At 46.9% G+C, this 6,504-nt stretch overlaps 1 non-coding gene across 1 annotated transcript; it reads right to left on the reverse strand.

The window, feature by feature from the left end:
* Positions 1-4,779: 4,779 nt before the first annotated feature.
* Positions 4,780-4,886, reverse strand: LOC120686999. Its single transcript, XR_005680504.1, has one exon. It is a non-coding gene; the product is annotated as a small nucleolar RNA R71 (small nucleolar RNA).
* Between the last annotated feature and the right edge of the window lie 1,618 nt (positions 4,887-6,504).

Consider the following 6,504-nt stretch of genomic DNA (forward strand, 5'->3'; position numbering starts at 1 on the left):
CATTTTTGTCTACTCTTCTCGGTGGTTTGCATTCTCCAAATCACAAGCTTTGTATTTACATTCATCTATATCTTGTGCTTGTGTAGTTGCTCTCTAGTGATTAGTTAGCTTGTGTAGCTTGCTAATCATCTTCTTGCTTGTGTAGTTAGAAGTAGAGTTCCTAGTGTAACTAGTTAGCTTGTGTAGCTTAATTAGTTGCTCTTGCTTAGATTGTGTAGCTAAGGAAGTTGAGCTCTTGGATTTGGATTGTGTATCCTTGTCCTTGAGCATCTAGTGAGCTTAGGTTGGCTTTGTGCTTTTGCTCATTAGAATTGTGTAGGAGCTCCCCCGGTTTGTGAAGTACTAGTGCTTAGGATTGTGTGACTTGGCATTAGATTTATTAGGAGAGCTCTTACTAGCTTGGCACTCCATTTGCTATTAGGAGAGCTCTTACTAGCTTGGCACTCCATTTGCTTTGTGTAGGATCTTTTTGGAGGTGCCTTAGAGTTATAGTTAGAGGGGTGTAGTCTTGGCTAAGCGAATAGTTTCAATTCCGCATAAGTTTCGGTTAGCCGGCGCAATTAGTTTTAGAAAGGACTATTCACCCCCCTCTAGTCCGCCATCTCGACCCTACAGGGGCTACTGACGTAGTAGCCCTGGATTGAGTACCATGGAGTGAGGACAAAGAATTTTGTCGCTCGAGTTATTCGACAGCATTGCGGGTGAGTTGTATTATGTGCTCTGTCTCTAGATTTCGTGGCAGTTGCATGAGGCGAACGATAGCTTCTGCCATTGCAGCAATGGGAGTGTTGAAGATTAGATCTGCTACGTTGTCAAATTCCCGGTTGAGGTCATGCGGGTCAATGCGAGCGCGTTCCGCAGCTCGGGCCCTGCACTCTTCCCTGCATTGATTCCTCGCTCTGCGAGCTGTTCAAGTAGCTTCATCCTCATCTTGTCGGGCATTTATGGTCAGATCATCCTCCGAGATCTGATCTGAGGTTTCATTGGGATCATGCTGACTGTGGGCGCCTGCATCTTGCCGATTGGGGATGATCACAGAGACTTGACGATCTGGAGTTGTTGACGGCCATTATTTCCCATTTTGACCGTCAACTTCTCGGGAATAAATTGAGCCTTGCACCATGTTCCATACATATTTTACCTATTTCTCACAAATTCCACAAGTATTAGTGGTTTGAGAGTTTTTGCAGGATTATGCCCAGAATATGCAAGAAACAACACTAAATGGAGCATCTACAAGGATGGTGAAACATGGATATCAGATGACACCATTATAAACATTGTCAAGTGCCAAATTTGACATTGCCATGTTGAAGAGCTCGTCGAGATGATCGAAATGGACACTTGGATCACCCAATTCGGAGTCCAGACAGAAAAGTTATGCCTACGGGAAAATCACCGACGCGGCTCTATTAGGCCAGTCGGCCTGGACAAGGCCGGCCGGCCTGGCGCCTTCCTCTAAAACACTCTCCACTCAGTATCATGGCATTGGGGACTCACCAATGGTTCCCTAACACATGGGAGGCAAGCCAAAAGTGAAACTATGACCAAAAGGCCTCATATGTCCCTCCAATGGGCTTCCAAAGTGACCAAACTAAGTATCAAGATCCAAACCAACTGGAGCAGGAACACACAACCGTTAGTGGACACGTTGGTGCAAAGCAACGCCGAGAGGAGCCAATCCCAGGCCGGCCGGCCTAGGAGAGGCCGGCCGGCCTACTAACTGTCATGCCTCAACCCGACACAACCACTACCGACCTCCAGGAGTGATCAAGAGCATCCACGAAAAGGTGGTGCAGATTTGGCAGAGATCCCAGGCCGACTGGCCTCACTTTGTCATGCCTCGAGCCCATCTTTCGCGTGGAAGCTAAGCAGCTGCCTTGGAAGAGCTATAAAAGGACACCCACACCTCCACTCCAACACACACCAAAGGAGTTCTCTCTTCTCACTTTTGTTTCCTAGAGTAGGTTAGGTAGTTTGGGAGTTAGAGTCGAGTCGAGCTTGTCTTGGGATTTCGGAGTCGTCATCGGAAGTCGGGTATAAGCTCTTGTATCTTTTCCTTTGACATTTATCAATATAAGTTATCTTCTTTATCTTTTCGAGTCAGATTTACTTTCTGCATTTATTTATCTTTCCAAGTTATCTTACTTGTGTGCGGAAGTAATTCTCTAGCTTAGCCTTTGTATCTTTCTTGTTTATCGGGATCTTACCTTACGGGTTTTCTCGCCCGGACTAGGGAGGCTCAAGTTAGTTCCCTAAGTTGAGGGGATTTCTCTTGTTCGCGACAAGAGAAATCCTAACACAGAGTACGGACGTGGTGTCTGAACTCAGTGTTAGCTAGAAAATGTGTTCCACCCCACGGAACCGTTGTGGTAAGCGACAGGTGGTGACAGCCCTGTCCGTCTCTTGTAGTCCACCACGTTCGGGTGTTTTCATAGCAGTAGTTTGTTGACGGCCATTATTTCCCATTTTGACCGTCAACTTCTCGGGAACAAATTGAGCTTTGCACCATGTTCCATACATATTTTACCTTTTTTCTAATAAGTACAACAAGTTTTGGATGAGTTTTGCTTTCAAGAGATAATATACCAAAAATGAGCCGAAACTGGGAAAAACCCAGGCCGGCCGGCCTCACCTAGGCCGGCCGGCCTAGTACCTCCATTAAGTGTGCAACATCTTCGGTTCAGGGGCAATATGACACGAGTAAGTTATCCCTGAGACATGGATTGGAGGTCGGTTTGGTCGAATGGACCGAAAGGCTTATCCATGGATCAAAGGACCCACAAGTCAGTGCAACATTGAGAACAAGCCAGTAATCCAATACCCTGGAGCAATCACAAGCGTCAAGTCATAATGTCAGTGGAACCGAGGGCCATCACATGCCATGGAGAGGCCGGCCGGCCTCCCTTAGGCTGGCTGGCCTGGCCTTGTCTGTGTTGGAGCTAAGCAACGAGAACCGACATCCAGGAGAGATCAGGAGCGTCCATCCGAAGGAGGTGCCCGAGAGGCGGCATCCCCAGGCCGGCCAGCCTAGGGGAGGCCGGCCGGCCCCACCTGGCATCCTCTGGCATCCCCCCTTCGCGTGGAGTTGAAGCCAAGTTAGGGGTTGCTTACAAATGCAGCTACCGGTCAATTACCGATCTCTAACCACTATAAATAGGACCTCCATTCATCACTTGTACACACACCAAAAGGAGTTCTCTTCTCACTTTTCCTTTCTAGAGTAGGTTAGGTAGTCTGGGAGTTAGAGTCGAGTCGAGCTTGTCTCGGGATTCCGGAGTCATCACTGGAAGTCGGGTATAAGCTCTTGTATCTTTTCCTTTGACATTTATTAATATAAGTTATCTTCTTTATCTTTTCAAGTCAGCTTTACTTTCCAAATTTATTTATCTTCTCAAATTATCATACTTGTGTGCGGAAGTAATTCCTTTAGCTTAGGCTTTGTATCTCTCTTGTTTATCGGGATCTTACATTACGGGTTTTCTCGCCCGGACTAGGGAACTCAAGTTAGGTCCCTAGGTTGAGGGGGATTTCTCTTGTTCTCGACAAGAGAAATCCTAACACTGAGTACAGACGTGGTGTCCAAGCTTAGTGTTAGCTAGAAAGTGTCTTCCACCCCACGGTACCGTTGTGGTAGGTGGCAGGTGGTGGCAGCACTGTCCGTCCCTTGTAGTCCACCATGTTCGGGTGCTTTCATAGCAGTAGTGCCGACTGCCGTTGGACTCCCTTCTCACCCCAGTCTGAGTCCTTCCCTGAGGCCACCGAAGTAAGCTCTAGGTTCCTAATAACTAGTTAGAAGCAAGGTTTAGTCTAGAGAGGCCAGCTCGATAGTTTAGAAGTGTTTTAGGAGTCTTTCTCGCTCGTTGTCCTCCCAGCTACTTACCTCTCTAAGGATTAGAGTCTCCTGTGTCAAACGGTCTTCGTTGGCCATTATCTTCTCTTATCTATGAGGCTTACCCCCACTAAGTTAGTCGGTTGATATCTCTAGTAAAGTTTGTCATTCGATTCTTCGATACTCTTTGCCATAGTGCTTCCCTGAGGAAAATTACGATACCCTGGAATACTCCAAGGTGAAGTGCTACAGGGGTGATTCTGTGCGCTTGCGGAATCCATATTCTATTGAGCATAAGAAACACCAACAAGCATTTCTGGCGCCGTTGCCGGGGAAGCAATTGGCTAAAGATATCATTGAATAGTCTGACAAAATTTACTGATTTATCACCGCTAATTTTAGCGGGATTACCATTGCTCTTGGTATCTTTGTGACTTCTACAGAGCAGTGCGTGACCAGATTCGATCTACCATATCACTTCAACTCAGATCCATAAGAATTGGGTGAATTGTTCGACGCATAGTCGTCCTACCAGAAGAAACTTTCTAGGATCAAGGTTTGACAACACCAGCATCCATACCCATGGCTCAGCTGACACTCCGTCAATTCTCAGCCCCATCCAATAGCCATATCCCTACTGGACTAACAAATGACCAAGGCACTAATGGCCTTGGGATAAAGACTGGGCTTGTCAACATGGTCCAAGCAAGTCTCTTCTGCGGAAAGGCATCAGAAGATGCCAACGCTCATCTTCAGAATTTTCTGGAAGTGAGCAGCATAATCAACCCAAGAGGCACTACGATGGATAATGTTCATCTTCGACTGTTCCCATTCTTTTTGATGGGGAAGCAAAGACGTGGTTTTACACCTTCATGGAAGGATTCGACACTTGGGATGCATGTGCCAATGCTTTTCTGGTCAAGTACTTTCCGGTGGGCAAAACCAATGCCCTTCGGAATAGGATTTCCAGTTTTCAACAACTCCAGGACGAAACAGTCCCGGAAGCCTGGGAACGTCTTCAGGAATACATTGCAGCATGCCCACACCATGGCATGGAAGAATGGCTTATCATTCAGAACTTCTTCCATGGCCTGAACAAGTGATTGCAAGATCACATGGACGCAGTGTTGGTACCTACCAACGTCACCAGCGATGACGCCCGCAGACGCCAATTTGGGGTGGCAGTATTTCATGAACCACGAATGAATCCTCAAGCGCACGGAATACCACTGTAGCATTTTACACGGGAGTATACCGGGGTGTCATTTATATTTCCGCAGGGAAGGCGGTGAGTGAGAGAATATATCAATTAGTGGGTGAACTCTATCTAGATTGGATATTCTCATGCATAAACAGGGGTAAGATAATAACATGGTAGGAGGTAGTGTGACACACACACAAACTACCCTCTCGAATAAATAAATAAAAGAAAGATAAAAGATGCTTTAGGCCGGGAGCAAGGTAAAAGTCAGAGCTCGAGTCAGCTGTGCTAGGCTAGCTATATCTACACTTTCTCATTGGTTAGCTCGTCAGATATTAAACTACACAACAGGGAGATCGCTATCGAAGCGACGGGAGGAGCCCGTACACCCCGGTGACTTTATGTACCTCCTACCCCCCATACTGAACATGGAGGATTACTAAAAGGCTCGGACAGGGCTGCCACCACCTGCCGGCTACCTCTACAAACCGTGGATATAGTTGACATCCAGCAACACTTAACTAATCTAGATGCCATATCTACACTAGTAAGGGATACTCTAGTGTCCCGTGTGGAGCTCCCACCCTCCGGATGGACAGACATCACACTAGAGCAATCATACGAATACTGAAGTAGTTGATAGAGTTCTAAGAACAAAAGACTAACCATCTCCAGCACAGGGCGATCATACAATGCAAGCATAGAATGATAACGCAACCATGACAAGATGCATATACTTGATAACTCAGAATATACTTCAAGCAGATATCGGTAACCATAGTCTAATTCTATTACAAACGACCGAATATTACAAGAGAGAGCTAGAGATGAACCCATACCAGACTCTCGAGCAACACCAGCGACTCGATGACTCCTAGACTTCTCCTAAACTCCACTAATCCTAAAGACTATGCAAGAAGGAACTTGAGAGGTGAGTGAAGTGAGATGTGTGTGTGTGTGTTCCTGTTCTCTACCCCATCCCTTGTATTTATAGGAGGGAGCCACCGGCCGCAGCACCCCAAACTGACCTAAAGGAGCAACAGGGAGGCGCCACATGGCAAAATTGAGGCGGTGGGGCCCATGGGCCTGGACGGCCGACCTATAGGTCTGCCGGCCTGCCCTGGCCGCCAACCGCCCCCAACTGCTGGGGGTTGGGCTTGTCTGGGCCTCCTTGTATGATCCATGCTGGGGTTGGCCTGTCTTGACTTGTTTTGCTTTGGTTCTTAGGCTACACTTGGTCCATGTGAGCCTGAATCGGTACTCTGATATTTTCTGTGGTTTTCTGCTAGGCCAAAGTGTGTTTGCAACCTGCAAATTAGCTCAAAAACACAACTTGCATATTCTAGAAGGTGAGTGTTGTTTAGGGACTTTATTGGATAAGGATGCGTGTAAGAAATGCAAACTCTCATGACTTTCTGATCAAGTTGACGCCTGGAAATGATCATTAGTGAGCGTCAACAAGATCCCCCAA

Source organism: Panicum virgatum, chromosome 8N, assembly GCF_016808335.1.
Source record: "Panicum virgatum strain AP13 chromosome 8N, P.virgatum_v5, whole genome shotgun sequence".
In the NCBI taxonomy this organism is placed as follows: domain Eukaryota; kingdom Viridiplantae; phylum Streptophyta; class Magnoliopsida; order Poales; family Poaceae; genus Panicum; species Panicum virgatum.